Genomic DNA, 24,076 nt, shown 5'->3' on the forward strand with positions numbered 1-24,076 from the left:
TTCTGGATGCACATCTTGTGTGTCTAGAGTAGGCGTTTTCCTTAGTGTCTGTACTGGGTACCCAGTTTGGGCATCTAGTTGGACGAGTGGCCTAGGCACGTGTGCTTAGATGTACACTTTTTTTGTGCATCCATTTTGGGTGCAGCTTATACGTGTGGGTACTCTAGGCGTGAGCCTTTGCCGGTCTGCACATTTACAACCATGGCACCCACGGGAAGAAGCCTAAGCGCTTAACTGTTTGTACTGCATGTCATATTAGGGCCATTCAGCTGGAGCTTTCTTTAAGCCTGTGTCGGCATTGCCTGGATGCTCGGGAAGATTTGCTGCCTTCTGATTTTGCCAGCGATTATCCATTTTCTTGGTCTGAGGGGAGTGGGACCGAGGGCGATACAAGGGTGTCCCCTCTCTTGATCGATCCACGGGCCAAGTCGTCAGGGGACACTAGCTCTCAGGACATCAGGTTCTGGCTTATGGGGCCTTGAATGGACTCATCCTATTTTTCTTGGGTGGAATTCTTCCAGGGATTGCAGATATTTCTACAGGGCCGGTCTTCTGAACCAGCAGTACCTGCTAAGGTAGGTCCATGTACTCAGAGGGCTCATCTGCTTATCTCCACGGTCAAGCGCCGTGGCGTAGTGCGGTCTGACAAGGCTCAAATGCTGGTGGATCAAAATGATACTGATGATGAATGGTGGTGGTTCTCCTGGTGAGGAAGGAGACATTCCTCCAGATTTGGAGCCATATAGAACACTTCTCAGTTTCTTTCATAGAGATGAATTGCCAAACTTGATCACTCAGACCTTGAAGACCCTCTCAGTGGCTGGGACTGATTCCTTGGGGATGCAGAAGAAGGATCCCATTTTGGTCACCCTCTGCAAGGCTTCTTGTTTCTTGTTGATTGATCTGGAATGGAGTGTGTCAGAGGTGTCCTTTAAAGGAGAAAACATTTTGGTGGGTTTATACACCTTGGATCTGCAGGCCAGGGAGCAGTTGTGTTTCTCTAAGGTGGATGTCTTGGTGTGTTTTGTCACGAAATGTACCACCATTCTGGTAGAGGGAGTTGCAGTACTGAAGGATGCTAAGGATAGAAGGATTGAGGCTACCCTAAAGCAAGCCTTTGATGTAGTGACGATGAACTTACAAACTGCTTCTTGTTGCGCCTTGGTAGCTCGGGCTACCTTGTGTCTTTGTCAAGAGTTTGGTTGCGCCATTTCCAATCTTGGACCTATGGTAGAACTGGGAGCTACTTTCTTAGCTGATGTGGGCTGTGACTTGGCTCGCACAGCTTTCCAGAGGAGCTATTTCAGTTATTGCGGCCAGGTTGCAGCTATTTCATAGTTCAATCATACCAAGCTGCCCTTCAAGGGCTTGCTTTTGTTTTGACAGTGAATTGAAAAAATGGCAAGTAAATGGGGAGACACTCAGGTCCCTCAATTGCCAGAGGACAAGAAACCCATTGCCTGGTCTTTCCAAGTGAGTGGCTGCTCTCAAGACTACCAGCATTTTCTGCCTTATAAGGGAGGTTCTTCCCAGAGGTCCCATCTCTTCCACCAGTCTGTTCTTTCACCCCCGATTTCCTTAAAGGAATGCTGGCTCCAGAGGTGGAGCCCCTCTGTCTCCCCAAAGAAGGTTTACGGGCTCACCTGTTGGTGCAGGAGATAGATGGCCACCTATCCCGTTTTTATCACAGTTGGGCCCAGATTTCTTCAGATCATTGGGTTTTCAAAGTGGTTTGGACAGAATATGCTGTAGAATTTCTTTGCATTCCTCTGGATGCCTTTATGGTCTCTCCATGCAGCTGCCCTCAGAAGAGGGTAGAAGTGGAAATGACATTACAAAGGATGTTGCAAATGAAAATGGTGATTCCCGTTCCCGAATTGCAGCAAAATATGGGACGTTATTCCATTTATTTTGTCGTGCCCAAGAAGGAAGGGCAGTTTCGGCCCATACTGGATCTCAAGGGCTTTAACCAACATTTACGAGTCATGCATTTCAGGATGGAAATGGTGCGCTCTGTCATAATGGCTGTATAAGCAGGGGAGTATCTCACATCTCTGGATCTGATATAGGCATATCTGCATATTCCTATCAATTGGGAAATTCAGCGATTCCTCCGGTTTGCAGTTCTGGATCATCATTACCAGTTTCAAGCCATGCCTTTTGGGCTAGCACTGGTGCCCAGGACCTTTTCCAAGGTCATGGAGGTGGTAGTGGTGGCCCTCCACAAGGAGGGCATTCTAGTTCACTTCGTTTGGACAACTGGTAGATTCGAGCCAAGAATGTGGAAGAAAGTCTTTGCATTTCCAGCAGGGTGATTTCTTTGCTTTAGGAACTAGGCTGGGTGGTAAATCTGTCCAAGAGCAATTTTCAGCGGTCTCAGATCCTGGAGTATCTCAGGATTCGATTTGGTACAAGGCAGGGCAGAGTATTTCTGCCAGAGTCTTGGATCTACACGTTAATGGTGCGAGTTCGATCACTGCTGAACTCTGTTTGTCTGATCATGTGATCTTATCTGCATGTCCTGGGGTTGATGGCTGCTGCATTAGAAGTTGTTCCCTGGACAAAGGCACATATGTGCCCTCTTCAGTGTGCATTGCTTTCCCGATGGAGTCCGCAGTCCCAGAACTATGTGGTGAGGCTGCTTCTCCCGTTAGAGATGAGGTCTCAGTTGGACTGGTGGTTACAAGCAGATCAAGGAAATTCCCTTCCTGAGATGAACACACTGGTTGTGACTTGTGATTGTATTTACCATTAGAGGATCTTTTGGGAATTTTGGTGTTTGTAGTTAATACTAGTAGTCCCCTACACTTAATGAAGTCTTGTATTTATGTCTGATGTATTGTATTTTTCTACCATGTTGTAAACCGTTGTGATGGTCCCACCAAACGACGGTATACAAAATCAGATAATAATAATAACATATCATGGGAACAAACTTTTATCTTTCTCTAAGGTGCACCTCCAAGCTTTGTTGGCTGCACATCCACTATTTGGACATACAAATACAGAAACACATCCACAGTGCAGTTCGATTGCAACCTTACAAAAAAGGCAGATTAGAACAGAATTACATGGAGGCACTCTCATTGAGTATTGCCACATGCAATGAATTTCTAGAGGAATTAAACTTCAAAAAGAACCTAGATTATACCAAGAAGACTCAGATTTTGTACAAAACTGGAACAGAATTTTTAATAAATGTTCATTAAACTTAATGATTTTGATTATTGAAAAGGCTCAGACAGTTTCAGTACAATTAAAGAAAGAAATAGACACATCTCTTAAATCATTGCAAGAAAAAGAACCGGGAGATAATTACACACGTTCTTTAAATGAGTTTCAAATTCAAATGGATAAGTTTAAAGCAGACATTAAGCAATTGAAATTGGCCAACTTCCAAAGAGACAAGATGGATTATAAAAAGGGCAATATATATGAGTGGTCAACATCTTTTTTCAAAAAAAACAAGAAAAAGCATGTTACCTTCCAAAACTCATCTGATGATTCATCAGGTGAAGACTAACATACAACTTATTGGAAGAAAAGATCAGAAAGTGTTGATATACCAAATCAGGGTACCTCAAATATAGAAAGGTCTTTTTTACCCACAAACAGTGGATCTAAGCATGAAACAGGGACAGTATGCACAGATCGAAGGACTCATCTACATCCATGACAACCATGACACTAATCAGGTCTCAGGCAACGGAAGGCAGCACAGTGGTAGTCAGTCTTTCACATCACGTTCTCACTTCGGCACACGAATCACTTTTGAATAAAGGGCTATCGTTTATTCCTGCTATTCAACATTCACCGTTTGAGGAAGAAATGTATTTACAAAGATTTACTAGGCAACTTAAATTGAAATTATTTTTCACTACTATTCCTATAGGTTCAGAACAATCAGTAGTTCTTCCCCATTCTAGGTGGGTACCTCCGGGTCCCACTGATGTAGCGATAGCCACATTCACAAATTTAGTGCGCAAGGAATGCATGGAATCCAAATATAACTTTAAGATGTGAAATAATTTGACAAACAGTGAGATCTGAGCCCTACGTGAACTAAGTAACAATTCTTCAATAGTGATAAAACCAGCTGATAAAAGTGGATCTATAATTATATAAGATGCAGTAGACTATCAGAAGTTATGCAACAGCTGTGTGATGATACATTTTATCGTCACTTGACACAAGACCCTACACCAGCCTTAAAAGAATAAATAGATCAGCTGATAAAAACAGCCTTAGAAGAAGGCTGGTTTACCAATAAAGACAGCAGGTTTCTTCAAGTTCAGAATCTCATTTGTCCAGTAATTTATATGGTACCTAAAATTCATAAATGATTTCAGTCCTCCTGGGCGTCCCATTGTCTCTGCAAAAGGGTCATTATTGGAACCAAGTTTGACATTTTTACGTGAATACATTCCATTATTACCATCATACATCAGAGACTGCACACTTTTTTTTCTCATAGAACAATATCAGTTGCCATTTCAAAATTTATACATGGTCACCATAGATATAACCTCACTTTATACGAACATTCCTCAAAAGAGGCACTAGATGTGATAAGAGACACTTACACAGAGACCCTTCACACTGTTTTCCTAATTCTTTCATTATAGAATTAGCTTCAATAGCCTTAAAAGAGAACTTCTTTAGCTTCAATGGAATATTCTTCCAGCAAATAAAGGGTACAGCTATGGGAGCCTCGATGGCCCCTGACATAGCTAACCTGTATGTAGGTGATTTTGAAAATAGACAATCCAAGGGAATTGTGCAGAGAAACTAAAGATCCACACTTTAATCAAATTGTTGTAATAGTTATTTACTTGGTATGGCAACTCCACAGGTTACATTAGGCATATCATCATATTCCAACAAATCCCCCGACATGGAACCCATGTTTCGCCATGAGGCTGCGTCGGGAGGGACAGTGGTAAATTTAACAGTGTACAAAGAATAGAAATAAAAAGAGGTGTAGAAACAGAAATATCGATGGGAAACTTCTTGAACTAAATAAGTTTAAACATACCTGAAATTTTTCTGTGCAACGAGTGGCTGAGAGTGCACAGATAAGGTGAAACAGAGATCCCTTTAACGCTGAGAAATTTGGTGCAAAACAGTGCCAACCAATCAGAAATGACATAATATGAATTGGAAGTGACAAGAAACTACAGATCAACACTATGTAAAAACAAACAAACAAACATTCTATCTCATTGTTAAAGCCGTGTGGAGTAAGACTATTAAGAGTATAAATCCATTTTTTGTCCCTATGGACAAGCATCTCTGAAAAATTGCCCCCCCCCCCCCCCCCCCGACGTGGAGGAGACAACACGACAACAACCAAAAACCTCAAATCAGAAATATTGTGTACTTGGCCGACCCAATGGACAACTAGAGGGGCATTTTCACACTGGTTAATAAGACTAGAACTATGCTCAATAATCCTGGTTTTAATCATACAAATTGTTTTGCCCACATAAAGCATCTGGCAAGGACATGTGATAACAAACCAAACCAGATGTACAATTGGAAATGAAGCGTAATGGGAATGTTTTGTTAAGAGTAGGGTGATGAAATGAAGACAAAGATAGTGAGCAAACGGAGCAGTTCTCACAAGGGCTATTTACAGTAAGCTCCTAGGGAAATTTTTTGTTCTAGATTGTTTAAACACGGATCTTTGATTGCAAATGCTCCAGTATATAAGCTTGAGTTGGATGGCTCTTCATATATATATATTCATGAAACATTAGCAGATGCAATTTGGGGCGGATTTTAAATGCCCTGCTCGCGTAAATCCGGCCGGATTTACGCGAGCAGGGCCCTCGCGTGCCGGCGCGCCTATTTTGCATAGGCCGCCAGCGCGCGCAGAGCCCCGGGACGCGCGTAAGTCCCAGGGCTTTTTTAAGGGGGTGTGTCGGGGCGTGTCGGGGGTGTCACCAAATGACGTGGTGTTTGGGGGGCGGACCTGGGGGGCGTGGCCGCGCCCTCCGGAACAGCCCCCCGGGTCGGGTCTTGGCACGCCAGCAGCTCGCTGGCGCGCGCGGATTTACATCTGCTTCCGGCAGGCGTAAATCCATGGATAAAGGTAGGGGGGGGTTAAATAGGGCCGGGGGGGTGGGTTAGGTAGGGGAAGGTGAGGGGAGGGGGAAAGAAAGTTCCCTCCCAGGCCGCTCCGATTTCGGAGCGGCCTGGGAGGGAACGGAGGCAGGCTGTGCGGCTCGGCGCGCGCAGGCTGCCCAAAATCGGCAGCCTTGCGCGCACCGATCCCGGATTTTATAAGATACACGTGGCTACGCACGTATCTTATAAAATCCAGCGTACTTTTGTTTGCGCCTGGTGCGCAAACAAAAGTAGACGATCGCGTATTTTTTTAAGATCTACCTCTTTGTTTTTAGCAAACATTATGGGCCGGATTTTAAAAGGGTTACGAGCATAAGTTATGCGCATAACCCTCTTAAAAGGCCCCTGCGCGCGCCAAGCCTAAGTCCCGGGGCTTTGCAAAGGGGGCATGTCGGGTGGGCGGCACGAATTTCGGGGGGGGGGTGGGGGAGGCATGTCAGGGGCATGGCGCCGGCCAAGGGCGTGGTCGAGGCCTCCGGACCAGCCCCCCGGGTCGGGTGATGGTGCGCCAGCAGCCCGCTGGCACGCGAAGATTTATGCCTGCCTCTGGCAGGCGTAAATCTGCCGACAATGGTAGGGGGAGATGGGTTAGGTAGGGGAAGGTGAGGGGAGGCGGAAGGAAAGTTCCCTCCGAGGCTGCTCCGAAATCGGAGCGGCCTCGGAGGAAACAGGCAGCGCGTGCCAGGCTCAGCGCGCGCAGGTTGCACAAATGTGCACCCCCTTGCGCGCGCCGACCCCGGATTTTATAAGATACGCGCGGATACGCACGTATCTTATAAAATCCAGCGTACATTTGTTCGCTCGTGGTGCGTGAACAAAAGTACGCACGTGCGCTGTTTTTGAAAATGTACCCCAATATCTCTAGTGGATTTTACTTGCTCTAGATTATTTTCCATGGAAATCTTCATATACACATGAAACATCAGCAATTTAAAAAAATGCTTTGTAACTGAGTAAAAGTAAAGAATATTTTTAGTTTTATTTTCAACTTTATTTTGTTATACTCTTTGGTCCCTGATCGAGTGAATGCTGAATTCTCCCTAGCAACTAATAATGTCACTAAGTAAGTAATTATGTGATTGTATTCTGTCCCCTTTAAAAACCTGAGGAAGTTGGCAGCCGTGTGCAGTTCAAGATGGTGATTTAAGACTACTTTCATTTCGACGAAAAGTAAGTACCTTGGAGGTTTTTCAATAATCTTTTAATGTTGGAACACAGATGGATTAAATGTTTATATACTATTAGGCAAATTTTAAGCTCTCCCCGCGCATAAATTTCGGGGGTTATGCGTGAGGGCAGGCCTTGTGCGCGCCACATGCATTTGCCACACATGTAACCCCTGTTACTCGCACAAGAGTTGGGCCTTGCAAAAGGGGTGGGGAGGGGCAGAGCTGGAGGTGGCCGGTACAGCAGCCATTTGCTGCTGTGCTGGGGATTGTGCGCTGGCGCGCGCAACTTACACCAGCTCAGGAGCTGACATAAGTTCTTAAACGGAAAAAAGAAATAGGTAGTAACTTTTGTTGGGGAGTACAGGGGAAGAGGGAAGGGAGTATAGACAGGGGGGTAAGGAACTGGGGAAAGCCGCGATGCATCACCGCGCGAATTTTGCAAAACCTCCCCCCCCCCCCCTTTGCGTGCGCGGATTACAAAATCTGGTGTGCATGTGCCCCGCCAATTTTATAACATGCATGCACTGGCGCGCGCATGTTATAAAATCGGCACGCACCTATTAAAATCTACCACTATATTTACAGTACTCTCAAGCCCGTGAAGTGCTGCAGTGTCAGGCACTAGATGAGCGCGGAGAGACAGAGAGAGAGAACAAACAAACAAGCCAGCATGGTTATACAAATAGGGGCGGATTTTAAAAGGCGCGCGAATAGCCTACTTTTGTTTGCGCTCCAGGCGCAAACAAAAGTACGCTGGATTTTAGTAGATACGCGCGGAGCCGCGCGTATCCACTAAAATCCTGGATCGGCGCGCGCAAGGCTATGAATTTTGTATAGCCGGCGCGCGCCGAGCCGCGCAGCCTACCCCGTTCCCTCCAAGGCCGCTCCGAAATCGGAGCGGCCTCGGAGGGAACTTTCCTTTGCCCTCCCCTCACCTTCCCCTCCCTTCCCCTACCTAACCCACCCGCCCGGCCCTGTCTAAACCCCCCCCTTACCTTTGGCGGGGGATTTACGCCTCCCGGAGGGAGGCGTAAATCCCCGCGCGCCAGCGGGCCTCCTGCGCGCCGGGCCGCGACCTGGGGGCGGGTACGGAGGGCGCGGCCACGCCCCCGGGCCGTAGCCACGCCCCCGTACCCGCCCCCAAAACGCTGCCGACACGCCCCCGAAACGCCGCGACGACCGGGCCCGCCCCCCCCCCCGACACGCCCCCGACACGCCCCCCTCCGAGAACCCCGGGACTTACGCGAGTCCCGGGGCTCTGCGCGCGCCGGGAGGCCTATGTAAAATAGGCTTCCCGGCGCGCAGGGCCCTGCTCGCGTAAATCCGCCCGGTTTTGGGCGGATTTACGCGAGCAGGGCTCTTAAAATCCGCCCCATAATATGCTCTGAGCTCCTCACCTTAAAAATGAGTTATTTTATTTTAAAGAGTTCAAAGATGGTTTTGAAAGCCATCAGAAGTGGTTTATTTGAGAATCATAATTAATAGAATAATAAAATTGAAAAATATGTTTTGAGTAAAGAAGAAAAACAGAGGGAATACAACTCAGCAAGTAAGTTTCAAAGGTTCTTTTGCTATGTATTTCCCACCGGACAAACCTCAGTTAATAGGGTACTTAGGATCCTCATGTTTGTGACTTGAGATTGTATTTACTATTAAAGGATCTTTTTGGGATTTTGGTGTTGTGGTTGGTACTCATGACAAAAGCAAGCCTTCGGGTTCTGGGGGGGTCACTGTCAGGAGTTGGTGGTAAAAGGGTGCTGGAATGCAGCAGAGCAGCAGTGGAACATCAAGGCTAGAGGCACTTGCGATTTGGTTAGCATGCCTTCAGTTTGCCAAGCGGCTAGAGCAGGGGTGGGCAGTTCCGGTCCTCGAGGGCCACAAATCAGTCTGTATTTCAGGCTATTCCTAATGAATATGCATGAGAGAGATTTGCATGCACTCTGCCTCCGTTGTATGCAAATCTATTTCATGCATATTCATTAGGATATCCTAAAACCTCGACAGGTTTGTGGCCCTCGAGGACTGGAATTGCCCACCCCTGAGCTAGAGGGTCCAGAGAATGTCTGACAATGTGACGAAGGTGGCTTACATCAATCAGGGTGGAACCAAAAGTCAACAGGTGTCTGAGGAGATAGATGTGCTCATGGTGTGGGCAGAGCAACATCTCCTAAACGTATCTGCCTTTCACATTGCTGGAAAGGACAATATCAGAGCTGATTTCCTCAGCAGGAGAAACTTGGACCCAGGAGAATGGGAGTTGATGGACAAGGTCTTTCAGCTCCTGGTGGACCACTGCGTTGTTGGCGACCTTCAACAACGCAAAGGTTCCACGCTTCTTCAGTCACAGGCGGGACCCAAAAGCGATGGATATGGATGCTCTTGTTCAGGAGTGGCCATGCAGTGTGGGCTGATGATGCAAATACTATAAACAAAAGCAAAAAAAAAAACCAACACAAGAAAAACATATTAAAGCAATTAGGACCAGTGATTTGCTTAATTCCTTGAAGATCCTGACTGCATACCATGAGCACATCTATCTCCTCAGACACCTTTGACACAGTTCTGCATAAATGACATAAATAAGGTGCTCATGGTATGAGCCCAAAAGTAACTGAGTGAGTTTGAAACTGGTTGAATGGGAGTCAACAAAGAGAATAGTGGTAAATGGATTTTCACTCTGAGGAGAGGGATGTCACTAATAGTATCAGAAGCAAATCGAGGGTCTCCAGTGGCCAATGCATTTGTACTGCCTTCTCCATGCCCCCCCCACCCCCAAATCCCTATCTACATCCTTCTTGTAAAAGTACTTAAATTCATAGAAATTCATGCTGCTACCAGAAAAGAAATTAACTGACAGAATGTTGTGAACAGCCTATGGATTTAAATTTTCCTTACACTCACTGTAAGGAAGATTTAAATCCTTACAGTAATGGTGGATCCCTTGTGCTACTAGGGTGAAGGCTGACCACCTTAAAAGTCCCGGGTTGGTCACTCTGTAGAGTCCACATAAAAAATATTCTCACCCTCCAGCCAGTTAACAAAACATGTGAAATGCTACTCAGCTATTGTTGCCCCAGAGGTTGGGAGGGAGGACCGAAATTTGGAAAGAAAAGACTGGAGGAAAGATAATGGTGAGGGATCACCTTGAAATAAGTATGAAAGGAATCCAACAAAGTTCAGCATCTTTGAGAGAACATCCAGGGACCACTAGTAGACTACTCATTGCTAGGCAGAACTAGATATTTCACAATATCTTTGCACCAATAAATCATGTAACATTACTCGAACAAGGTGGCTTTAAATTTTTTTTTTTTTTTTTTACAATACAGGTCTGCCATTGCAAACAGGATAGTGAGGTGTTTTTTTCCCCCCCAAAACTCAAGTAATGCTGTTTTATGCTCTATGTTATGTCTGTTAAATGCTAAATAAGTCATCGTTTATAACCTGTTATAACCACTGTAAATAAGCTACTCTATATCTCCTTTGTTAACCGTTGTAATTAAGCTACAATATGTAACCCATGTTAATCAGTCACTCTTGTAAATACCGCTACGTTCCTTTACCTTCTCAGCTGCTATCCTTCCTCCTTTTACCTTCTCCCTCTCTCTCCCCACCCTTTTTTCCCTCCTGCTCCATCACCCACTCCCTGTTTTTTGTAACTTTCCTCCTTTCTCAAGTTTATTGTAAACCGGCGTGATGTGCTCGCACGAACACCGGTATATTAAAAGCTGTTAAATAAATAAATAATAAGGATTATACATGGCCTGCACAAGCCACGACTAATGAAATCATTTTTTGGGTTTCTTTTAGCACAATAAAAAATTTCAAGATGACCACCACAACGTAACATCAACAAAACCCCCAATGTGCCACACAGTCATAACACCCAGTGGAAAGCTTTTTTTGTAAGGAATCAATTCTGTTCTCTGGCTCTCTTTAAAAGTATTTTATTGAAAAACTTCAGTAGTACTAATGTCCTGCTGCCCTTATCTCATAGCATCGATCACACAGGTAACAAGTATCTGGCAGGATCCCAAAAGGTAAATAGATTCCATGATGCTTATCCCAGGGATAAGTAGTAAATTTCCCCAAATTCACCTTAATAATGGTTTATGGACTTTTCCTCCAGGAACTTGTTCAAACATTTTTTTAAACCCAATTATACTAACAGATTTCACTATATCCTCTGGCAATGAATTTCAGAGCTTAAATTATGCATTCAGTAAAAAAATATGTTCTCCTATTTGTTTTAAATGTACTATTTAGTAACTTTACAGCATGTCCCCTACCCTTTGAACTTTTTGAAAGAGTAAACAACCAATTTTCGTTGTTTCATTTACCTATTCTATTCCGCTTATTATTTTAGAGACCTTTATCATATCCCCCCTCAGTCATCTCTTCTCTATGATGAAAAGCCCTAGCTTCTTCAGCTTCCCTTCATAAGGGAATACATTCCATCTTTTTTTTTTATCACTTTGGTTGCCCTTCTGTGTACCATTTCTAATTCTGCTATATCATTTTTGAGATTCGATGACCAGGATTGCACATAATACCCAATATGTGGTTGCATCATGGAATGATGCAGAGGCATTGATATTCTCTGTTTTTATTCTCTATTCCCTTTTGAATAATTCCTAGCATTCTATTGGCTTTCTTGGCTGCTGCCGCACATTGAGCAGAGGATTTCAACATATATAATATGATACCTATATTATTTTCCTGAGAGGTGATTCCTAATGAGGAACCTTGTATTGTGTAGCTATAATTTGGGTTGCTCTTCACTATGTGTATCACGTTGCACTTGTCCACATTAAATGTCATTTGCCATTTGGATGCCTAGACTCCCAGACTTTCTCACAATCCTCTGTTATGATTCCTGCCCGCGAAGCTACTCTCCGTGAGCAGGCCTCGCCACCCACCTGTTTCCCTCGTGGCAGGACGCTGCCGGCTCTGCTCGCTGCAGCCCGGAGGCTGCGACCACCTTCTGCCCTGCATGGCGGGACTGACGCCGTCGGGAGTTGTGCCTTGCGGTGGGTGCCGCCGCCGAGTTCCTTTCCATGCAGCCAGGGAAGCCGCTGCCGTTCCGCTGATGTCTGCGACCTGGAGGCCGCTTCTGGGGCCTGCCAGCCTGCCTCCGTGGTCACGAGCCGCGTCGTCACCGAGGGGGTCCTCATTCGGCAGTTTGGAGGCTGCCCCAAAGCCTGCCTGCAACCAACCTGCCTTCCCTGCTCTGTCGCGTCAGCGCGCAGGAGAGCACCGCTGTCCATGGTGCTTCCTCTCTCTTCAGGGCCTTCCTTTAGGCGCCGGCGCATGCTTCTTCATGCCATTTAAAGGGCCAGCCACAGGAAGTGTTGCTGGCTCCTCCCGATGATGACTTCCTGCTTCAGCCCTATAAAAGGGATTCTTCTTCAGTCTCTCATCGCCTTCGGATTGAGTCTCACAGTCATCTGTGCTCCTTCATCGATCCAGGTCCTCCATGGTCTTCCCTTGCTTTGATGCCTTTGTGTTCAGTGTCTTCATGTTCCTTGTTCCCAGTCCTGATGTCCGCCTTCAGATCGAGATGTCTTCATGTTCCTGGTGCCTAACGTTTTGGCTTCATCTTGTCTTGCTCCTGATCCTGATGTCGGTGTCGTCAGATGTTTCCGTGTTCCAGAGGTCCCTGGTCCAGGCTTCCCGATGTCTCGCTTTCTGATGTTCCAGCTCTTCCTGATGTTTTGCCCCTGTGCCTTCAAGTGCTCCTGACTTGCCTGCTCCGTGGTTCTCTGGGTGACACGTCTCCGTCATTGGAGTTGGCAGCAGCTGGAGTCATTCCCTGTGCTCTTGAGCCTTCTTGTTCTGCCGGCTCCTTGGATCTTCGAGTGACACGTCTCTGTCATTGGAGTTGCCTGCAGTGGATTCGCTTCCTGCGCTCCTGAGCCTTCCTGTCCTGCCAGCCCTTGTGGTTCTCCAGATGACACCGGCTCCATCATCGGAGTCTTACCTCGGGTGGATTCCTTCCTGCGCTTGTCCTGCTCCCTGCGTGGTCCATGACCAGCCTCCTCAGGCTGTGTAGGGTGCGCAGTGGGACAGGGTGGTCCACGACCAGCCCATTGGGTCCGCTCGTGAAGGTGGGCTGTTTAGGGCACCCTGAGAGACCAGTGCCAATGTCTACCTTCCCAGCTTCTTGCCTCGTCTGTGATGTCTTCGCATCAGCCCTCGTCTGTGATGTCTTCTATGTTCCAAGGACTCCGTCTGCCCTCCGTCCCCTGTCCAGCCTGCCGCCCATTGCCGTATCCAGCGGCAGGTCCGAAAGGGCTTGGAACGGTCTGAGGACTGTTCATCAATCAACATTGCGTTGTTGGTTGTCCGGGCGTGCAGGTCCGGTTGAGGGTCAGACCTTGTTCCCTAGTCCTGCTCATGTTACCCATGCTCGCATCAGCTCTCCTCCCACAATGTGGCTTGGGGCTCCTCCCTGGATCATGCCGTGGCCTAAGGGCTCACTTCACCTGCTATAGAGACGACCATGCCCCTGTACCTATAACCATAGCTGAAGGCCTTCCAGCCCTCTGTCCATAACAACCGCCGGAGGGCATGCTCGTAACAGAATCCGAAGGCCTTCAAGCCGTCGGATCATAACATCCTCTTGCAATTTAATAACTTTGAATAATTTTGTGCTCTCTGCAAATTTGATCACCTCACTCATTGTTTCCTTTTCTAGGTCATTTATAAATATGTTTAAAAACAATGGTCCAGAACAGATCCCTGGGGCATTTCACTGTTCACCTTTCTCCATTGAAAAAATTGACCATTTAGCCCTAGTGGTTTTTGTTTTTTTTTATCTTTTAACCTATTCCCAGCCTACAATAGGATACTGCCTCCTGTTCTATGACTTCTTAATTTTCTCGAAGTCTCTAATAAGGGACTTTCACATGCTTTCTGGAAATCTAAATATACTATATTAACGGGCTTACCTTTATTTGCATGTTTATTTACATCTTCAAAAATATGTAGCAGATTGGTGAGGTAAGACTTCCCTTGGCTTTGTCCCATATTATATGTCTCTGTATGTTCAATAATTTTCTTCTTTATGATAGTTTCTACCATTTTTCCTGGCACTGACATCAGGCTTACTGTCTGTAGTTTCCTGGATCATCCTTGGAACCTTTTTAAAAGATGGCATCACATTGGCAACCTTCCAATTTTCCAGTACCATAGATGATTCTAAAAATAGTTTACAAATTACTAATATGTCTGCAATTTCATTTTTCAGTTCTTTCAACACTCTGAGATGCATACCATCTGGTCCAGGTGATTTAATACTCTTTAGTTTGTCAATTTGCCCTATTACAATATTTGTTTAATTTCATCTGAGTCATCACCTTTTTTTTTTTTAATTTATGTAATTTCAAAATAAATAAATAAATAAAATATACAAAGAATCAACTTTGCATTGAAATACATGGGCAAAGATTAGTATGGTAATGTTAACTAAGGTATATAATAAACAAAAGTATTAAATCTTCATCCATTCATACAAATGACAACAAAATAAGGGGGGTCGGAAACTGAAAGGAGATAGAAAAGGAAAAAGAAAAAGAAACTAGAGTAGCATGTAGTCAGATTAATTAAATATCATTGCCGCTAGTGCTCTGAATTAACATCTGAGAAGAGGTTAATGTCCTCTTGGAGTCCAAAAAAGCCCTTAATTGTTCAGGAACAAAAAGATGAAACAACCATGATTATTTGTCAAGAAACCTGCTATTTTTGCAATAGTAAGAAGGGAGTCCATTTCACTTCTAATTTCAGTACTAGGATCTTTGTTCAGTTTGGTATACAGTGTTAGAGTTGTCTTTTGATTTCAGCTGTATATTGAGTGATTCATAATAACAATGCTACTACCATCTTTTGTTAGAGATTCCGCTCATATTATCACTATACTAGAAGACTTTCTCATCAAAGATAATGATATGTTACTGGCATGTTTAGATATAGAATCACTATATACAAATATCTCCCAGACAGAGGGGGTCATTTTCCAAGGAGTTACCGCAGGAGATAATTCCGCAAATCGCGCTAACAGCCGTTAACGTGATTTGCGAATGCAAATATTTAATTTTGTATTCAGGGGGTGGAGTTGGGGCAGAGCATATGTAAAGTAGGAAAGAGTTATCGTGTGCCGCGAAACAGCCGCAGTGTTAGCGCGGCCAATAGCTACACCTCTTTCATTTGCGGTACGTTGTGCGCTAGAGGCCGGTGAAGGTTTATCACGGTTACTAGGTGGGCCTCCCATAGGGATACAAATACCTGTCTAGGGAAGAGGCACTATAGCAAGTCTCTCTCTCTCTCTCTCTCTCTCTCTCTCTTTCTCTCTCTCATACTCGCAATGTAGCCCATAGCTGTTATCGCAATTTGCGATACACATGCTTATTAGCATAAGGTAACACCCCTTTTGAAAAAGATTATTTTTTACAGACCAAAGCGGTAGCAATGGGAGTAGCCATGGCCCCTTCAGTGGCTAACCTTTATGTTGCCAAATTTGAGGAGAAATTTCTACATAATAATGAATGTCTATAAGATGATTCTATGGCGTAGAAATATTGGTGATGTCTTTTTAATATGGAAAGGTAAAAAAATTTAACTGAATTTGTTTTTATCTTGGTTAAATGGTATGAATAAAAATCTCAGATTTAGTATGTTAAAAAATGAAATGGTTGTTTCTTCAATGTCATAAATACAACTTTTTTTAATGGAAAATTTTACACTACAATCTACTGTAAATGCACGGACACCAATAAATTACTAGAATACACCAGCTGCCATTGTAAGCTCAAATAAACAACCTTCCATTCTCACAATTCTTGAGGCTTAGAAGATTATGCACCAATGAAGGTACTTATAAAAAAAAAAAATCTTTAGAGATGAAAACAAGATTCATTAATAAAAATTACCCAATTCAATACATCGATACTGGTTACAATTGAGCATTAAAGTTATATAGATCAGACCTTGTAAAACCAAAAAAAAAGAGACAAATCTGATAATATTGTCTGTCTACTTACATATACAGCATGTCAACCAAAATATAAAAAGTCATGTTCCGTCAGAAAAGTCAATCTTAAAACAAATATGATTGTTAAATCACGACTTCACAAACCATTCATTTTAAAAAGCTTTACAGATTGCAAAAGCAGTAGTGTTATCTATGTAGTTATATGTCCGTATGATAAATGGTATATAGGCAAAACTATCAGACCATTTAACAAAAGATTGAGAGAGCCCTGAAGCCTTACTGGGGGTACTGGACGCCATACCAGGCGGAGGTGTTCCAGGTTCGTCTACTTTGTGATGTCATCATCCAGCGACACCTAAAGTGAGCTTTAAAAGTGGACTATCTACGGCGCGTGCCGCCGCCGGCGCATCGCCAAAGCCATGCACGGCTTTGTTTTAACTTCCCGCTCTCAAGAAAATGAAGAATGGACTGCGATTAAGGTATACTTCTTAAAATATAATTAATAATGATTTCTTATCCCCCAGTCTCCATGAGAAGGACAATTTTAATATTTGAGTTTAGATTATTATTGGGAGATCTTGAGTCCATATTTCTTACTTATTGGTATATTATTAATAATAATGCCTCATACTGCCAGGAAGAGGCGAGCTAAAGAGCGTGCTTGCCCTGGAGCTATTCTGGAACCTGCAATGACTGGCCCAGTGGACTCTCATGTAATTCAAGTCTGGCAACAATCGGCGATTGAGCCGCATGGAAGAGGCTCCCTAAATTTAGAGCAGAGCCTTTCTCCTGGCACTGATCTATCACTCTTGCCGATAACTAGGGAAGCGCCAGCAAATTCTGCATTACAGAGAAGCCTGGAGGAGGAGGTGGCGACTTTGAGGTAGATCTTAAAAAAGTACACGCCCACGTACTTTTGTTCGCGCAACCGGCGCAAACAAAAGTACGCCGGATTTTATAAGATACACGTGTAGCCGCGCATATCTTATAAAATTCTGGGTCAGCGCGCGCAAGGCTGTGCAAAATTGGCAGCCTGCGTGCGCCGAGCCATGCAACCTTCCTCCATTCCCTTCGAGGCCGCTCTGAAATCGCAGCAAAGGCTAGCGGCTGCCAGTACTCAAAATGGCGCCGGCGCTAGCCTTTGCCCTCACTATGTCACAGAGGCCGACCGTCAGCCCCTGTGACATAGTGAGGGCGAAGGTAGAGCCGGCGCCATTTTGAATACTGGCAATACGGCCCGGGTGCAGGAGGTCGCTTCCGGACCCCTGCTGGCCTTTTGGCAAGGCTTGTGGGGGTCAGGAGGCCCCCCCCCAAGCTGGCCAAATGTCCCTGGGGGTCCAGCAGGGGTCCGGGAGCGATCTCCTGCACTTGTGCCGTCGGGTGCCAGGAATCAAAATGGCGCCGATAGCCTTGCCCTTACTATGTCACAGGGGCTACCGATGCCATTTTGAAACATACCGAGGGTGTGAGAGTGCAGGGGATGGATCCCGGCCCCCCCCCCCACTGGACCACCAGGGAGTTTTGGTAAGTCTTGGGGGGATCAGGAGGCTGGGGGGGTTGTTTAAATTGGCGGCTGAATAATTCAGCAAAAATTTGTTGTATTCGTGGGGAATCGCGATACGTTTCGCTTACCCACGAATACAACGAATATTGGCACATCCGTTGCGGATTGCCAATACATAGGGACCAAATGCACACCCCTACAACTTATTACTCAGATTGGAACAAAGTTACATGTTTAAGTTTAATACTATTCACCCCTTTGGATTGAGCCAGGAAATTGATTATTCCATGTACCTATGATCCTTTTTTTTTTTTATCTCATGTATTTTATTTTATCTTCTTTTCTTATAATTGGTTTTTAGTTGATAAAAATGGAGTAAAAATCTTTTTTATGTTGTTTTTTACAACCCTGTATTTATTTACTTTTGGTATTTTATTTCATCTCATTTTTATTATATTTTTAAATTTACACTTTGTTTATTTTTTTTATTTCAACCCACTAATTATTATTTCTTTTGTATGCTATTTTTATTTCATCTCATTATTTATTATATTTTTATTTGCACCTTTGATTGCCATTATATTTTATTAACAATTTTATTTGCATTTTTATTTTATTTATTCTTTTATTATCTTTTTCTTATTTTATTTGATTTTGTTTTCTCTGTAATTACTTAATTATTTTTATATATTTTATTTATTTTTTAATACATTTTTATCATTTAACACCTTTTGTATATTTTTATTATGTATCATTTTATTACTTTTTTAGATACTGTCCTATTTATAAAATTGTATATATATATTTTTAATTTTTGATTTAACAATTGTATTAATTTACTATTTTTTCAATATTTATCAATATTTTTTATATTTACTATTTACTATTTTCATTTTGTCTATTCAGAATAAAAACCAATAGTTCATTGATTCTTTGGCAGTCTCCTGCTCGTAAAATTAACCGGATGAGCCATATTGGGCATGTTGACAAAGGTTGGCAATTTTTTATTTTTTTTTTTTAAAGATTCCTTGAAGCACAATGGTGTTTATGTATTATTGGAAATCCGCACCGCTACTTGTATCTCACTTAAAACATATGGCCGGATTTTAAAACCCCGGCACGCGTGAATCTTGTGGTTTATTTATATACCGACATTCGATCTGAGATATCACATTGGTTTACATACAGGTACTGTAGGTATTTCTCTATCCCCAGAGGGCTTACAATCTAAGGGGGTCATTTTCCAAGGAGTTACCGCAGGAGATAAATTCGCGCTAACAGCCATTAATGCGATTTGCAAATGCAAATCTTTAATTTCGTATTCAGGGGGCGGAGTTGGGGCGGAGCATATGTAAAGTTATCGTGTGCGGCAAAACACTTGTGCGCTAGAGGCCGGTAAAGGTTTATCACAGTTCACAACAGCCTGTTTCAGAGAGAGAGAGAGAGAGAGAGAGAGAGAGAGAGAGAGAGAGAGAGAGAGAGAGAGAGAGAGAGAGAGAGAGAGAGAGAGAGAGAGAGAGAGAGAGAGACTTGCTATAATGTCTACTCCCTAGACAGCTATTTGTATCCCTATGAGAGGCTCACTTAGTAACTCGAGGTGGGGATTAGGTATGAGTGTAGGGGGTTGGGGGCCACTTTCACATTCAACATGAGACGTACGAACAGAACAGTGGTCTCTTGTGAAGATTTGATGGCCTTCGGAGTGAGGAAACTCACTCCAAGATGAGATTTGGGCAATGTTCTCTCAAACTAGCTTGTGTTGCCCAGGTAGAGTGTCCATCAAGCTAGGTCCACCTAGCTAGTTTGAGAGAACATTGCCCAAATCTCATCTTGGAGTGAGTTTCCTCACTCCGAAGGCCATCAAATCTTCACAAGAGACCACTGTTCTGTTCGTACGTCTCATGTTGAATGTGAAAGTGGCCCCCAACCCCCTACACTCATACCTAATCCCCACCTCGAGTTACTAAGTGAGCCTCTCATAGGGATACAAATAGCTGTCTAGGGAGTAGACATTATAGCAAGTCTCTCTCTCTCTCTCATCTCTCTCTCTCTCTCTCTCTCTCTCTCTCTCTCTCTCTCTCTCTCTCTCTCTCTCTCTCTCTCTCTCTCTCTCTCTCTCTCTTTTCAGGAAACAAGGCTGTTCACACAGTGCGATAATTCTTTGGTTGTGCACCGTGAAGATGTTTCCACGATTTGCGAAAACATCGCGGCACGTGACGTTTCCCCGCTGCATGAAAAAAGCCTCATTTGCATGGGAAACGCCCCTTAATGCGATATTGGAAAATGAGGCCCTAAGTGTGGCTGGGCCTTACATGCGCCGGGCCAATTTTTAAATGGACCAGGCCACGAGGGTAAACCCCGGGATGCAAATAAGTGCCGGGGCCTGAAAAGGGGTTGGTACGGGGGGGCAGCCTGGGTCAGCATCATTCCTCGCTGTCCCGGAGCCTCTCGCACCGACCAGATGCCGGCGTGCACAAGTTAATTCAGTGCCTGACCTGAAGTAACTTGAGAAATCAAAAGGTAAAAAAACTTTAAAAAATGGGTTTTAGATGGGGGGGGAGGAGAGGGGAAGGGAGATGGGGGTAGGAAAGTTCCCTCCCAGTCCGCTCCTAAATTGGAGGGTAACTGGGGGAGCCCCGATCTTTCCACCGCGTGAATTAGCTTATTTCTACCTCACCTTGCGCGCGCTGCTTAGGATTTTATAACATGCGTGCGTGTGTTATAAAATCATGTGTCCATGTGTGCGCGCTCGTATTTTTTTAAAATCTAGCCCTTAGGGGCGGATTTTCAGAGCCCTGCTCGCGTAAATCCGCCCAAAACCGGGCGGATTTACGCGAGCAGGGCCCTGCGCGCCGGTAAGCCTATTTTACATAGGCCTACCGGCGCGCGCAGAGCCCCGGGACTCGCGTAAGTCCCGGGGTTTTCGGAGGGGGCGTGTCGGGGGGCGTGTCGGGGGCAGGCCCGAACCGCGCGGCGTTTTCGGGGCGTGTCGGGAGCGTTCCGGGGGCGGGTCCGGGGGCGTGGCTACGGCCCGGGGCGGCCTGGGGGCGTGGCCGCGCCCTCTGGACCCGCCCCCAGGTCGCGTCCCGGCGCGCAGGAGGCCCGCTGACGCGCGGGGATTTACGCCTCCCTCCGGGAGGCGTAAATCCCCCGACAAAGGTAAGGGGGGGGGTTTAGACAGGGCCGGGGGGGGTGGGTTAGGTAGGGGAAGGGAGGGGAAGGTGAGGGGAGGGCAAAGGAAAGTTCCCTCCGAGGCCGGTCCGATTTCGGAGCGACCTTGGAGGGAACGGGGGTAGGTTGCGTGGCTCGGCGCGCACCGGCTATACAAAATCCATAGCCTTGCGCGCGCCGATCCAGGTTTTTAGCAGATACGCGCGGCTCCACGCGTATCTACTAAAATCCAGCGTACTTTTGTTTGCGCCTGGAGCGCAAACAAAAGTAGGCTATTCGCGCTCCTTTTAAAATCCGCCCCTTAGTGTACATCATTATTGTGACATAGTATTGCCACTAGTTGACTTACTAAACATTTTGGAAATATAAAAACAATTTTTTTCAAATAAGCTAAGGTGAGGTATAGTCTAGCTGTCACTGGCGGTATCTCATGCATGTTCACGTTGGCACTATCACTGATTAAATAGACCCATTGGGAAGAAGTTTTAGAGTTCAAGTTTATTAGCAAAATATATATACATAACAAGTGATTCCTTTATAAACATTTGACAGCCGGTAGAGATAATATTTTATAATTTATTATAATGCAATGACGGCATGATGTTTTAATATTAATGGTTCAAAGGCTCTAAAGATCTATAATTACCTTTAAGAGCCACTAATTCATTTAGTCATATCACTTTTGACTATCCTAAGATTCCATGTTTTTTTATAGTGTTTGCCATTCCTGTTCATTGAGCTATCCTTATAAGTATAGTGAATCACTATACTATATTACGCAAACTCTAGCAGAGTTGCACTGGCTACCAATCAAAGGCCTGGATTTATCAAAATGCACGAAATTTCTCATGTGATAGGAAAAGGGGCATGTTTTATGGTAATAGTGCACTTTGCACTAAACTGCCTATCTTAGCACTTTGTATAGGTATTAGCGCAAACTGCGATAACTTTTTTGCACTTTGTGATAAGTGCCAGAATTGTTGTATTTCCTATGTACAACCACTGGGGGAACCATTTTTAGTATTTTAAGCTGCTGGAGAGCCAGCCTAGCTAAGAGAGAGAGAGACAGACAGACTAGCCATAATGCCTTCATACTAGGTAGGTATTTATATCTCTATAGGAGGCCTAACTAGTAACTCGAGGTGAGGTTTAGGTATTAGGGTAGGGATTAGGAGCCACTTTGACATTCAAAGTGAGACGTATGAACAGAACAGTGCTCTCTTCTGAAGATTTGAAGACCTTCGGAGTGAGGAAACTCACACAAAGATGAGATTTGTGCAATGTTCTCTCAACCTAGCATGATGGACTCTATCTGGGTAATATCATGCTAGGTTGAGAGAACATAGCTAGGTTGGCTCTCCAGCAGCTTAAAATACTAAAAACGCTATTTGTGAAAACATCGCAAAGCGCGATAAAGACAAATCGCATATAGCACTTTGATAAATGACCCCCAAAGAGAGGATAAAGTAGGATTGCTAGTCTTTAAGCTTCTGAATGATCACTCTTGCAGTTGGGCCAATGCAATTTTAAAATTTTATCAACCATCTAGAGCAGGGGTGGGCAATTCCGGTCCTTGAGGGCTGCAAACCAGTCGGGTTTTCAGCATATCCTTAATGAATATGCATGAGAGAGACCTGCATACACACACTGCCTCAGTTGTATGCAAATCTATTTCATGCATATTCATTAGGGGTATCCTGAAAACCCGACTGGTTTGCAGCCCTCGAGGACCAGACTTGCCCACCCCTGATCTAGAATCTTGCGCTCATCCCAAAAGGGGCTATTGGATATTCCATCTCCCTGTCTCGCTCGATTCCATACTACCTGCGAGAGTGCTTTCTCAGTTGCTGGACCAATATTTTGGAATTCGCTTCCCATTAACCTCAGAAAAAGTGACTCACTTAAGAATTTTAGAAAAGAAATTAAGACCTTTCTTTTTAAGTTGGCATATTAAGTTTACCTTTTAAGTTGGCGCATTTTAAGTTAACTTTTTTCCTTTTAATTCTGAAATGTATTTTGTTTTATTACCGAGTTATATTATTTGTTTTTATTGGTTTTATTTGATTTCAGTTTTGCTATGTACTGTTTTAGTTTTGTTTTTATAATCATTTAGGGGTAGATTTTCAACTAGTGTGCAGGCGAACATGTGTGCGTGTTACCCGGTACGCACACGTGCGCCTGATTTTATAACTTGTGCGCGCAAGTTATAAAATCGGGGGTCGGCGCATGCAAGGGGGTGCACACTAGTGCATCTTGCACGTGCCGACGCCCACGGGCTTCCCCGTTCCCTCACCCTAACCTAACTTTCCCACCTCTTCCCCTAACTTTTCCCCCCAACCCTACTCTAACCCCCCCCCCCCCCCCCCCCAAATTTTTGTCCAACCTTTTGCACCTGCCTAGAGGCAGGCGCAGATTGCTCCCAGCATGCGATCCTCCGACAGTGGCAAACGGCCGCTGTGTCGGAGGCCTCTGGCCTTGCCCCCGGACCACCCCTTTAGTAAAGCCCCGGGACTTAGATGTGTCCTGGGGCTTTACGTGCTTCGCTGGGCCTTTATGAAATAGGCGATTTATGCGCGTAGAGCTTTTAAAATCCAGCCTTTAATGTATAATTTATTTTACTTTATGATTGTTTGTAATCGCCTAGGCCTTTTGTGTTAGGCGATCCAGAAATTCAAATAAATGTAAATGGATGATTTTAATAACTATAGCTTCAGAGATTTAATTTCCTGTTTTATTGGAAGGTGTGTAAATATAGAAGTATTTATATACTTTTATTTATTTATACCCCTCCCTTTTTACTTTCAATTCTTCTACTTCTGCTCTTAATTGTTTTTCTAATGATCACACAACACCCTATATAAGGTAGCAATGAATGATTCTGACTATTTTTTATGTTCGTGTTCACAATATTATGTTTGTTTGCTATATCATTCAGTCTGAGCCCTATTCCTTCTGTTTGGACTGTTCTATTTCTGCATTATCAGGCTGGTACAGTAAAACCCGCGAGAGAGCTGGCGCTCTGAGGCAAGCGCACGCTCTCCCGATGCGCGCACAGGCCACTCTTCTCTGCGCGCGATTCAGTATGCAAATGAGGACCCGCGGTAAAAAGAGGCG

The 24,076-nt window shown here is 44.5% G+C and overlaps 1 protein-coding gene across 13 annotated transcripts in view; it reads left to right on the top strand.

Annotated features, from left to right (window-relative positions):
* AGPAT4 (1-acylglycerol-3-phosphate O-acyltransferase 4) overlaps positions 1 to 24,076 on the top strand; it is a 502,489-nt gene that overhangs the window by 133,960 nt on the left and 344,453 nt on the right. For 2 of the 13 annotated variants that reach the window (XM_029594137.1, XM_029594143.1), the window contains one exon: positions 7,242 to 7,299. The exons of 8 other annotated variants lie outside the window; for them this stretch is intronic. The gene's annotated coding sequence lies outside the window, so the exon portion shown is untranslated. Of the gene's footprint in view, positions 1 to 7,237; positions 7,300 to 18,697; positions 18,784 to 24,076 lie in introns of all 13 variants that reach the window. 3 more of the 13 variants (XM_029594139.1, XM_029594140.1, XM_029594135.1) reach the window with 3 other exon arrangements.

This window comes from Rhinatrema bivittatum, chromosome 3 (assembly GCF_901001135.1).
Source record: "Rhinatrema bivittatum chromosome 3, aRhiBiv1.1, whole genome shotgun sequence".
In the NCBI taxonomy this organism is placed as follows: domain Eukaryota; kingdom Metazoa; phylum Chordata; class Amphibia; order Gymnophiona; family Rhinatrematidae; genus Rhinatrema; species Rhinatrema bivittatum.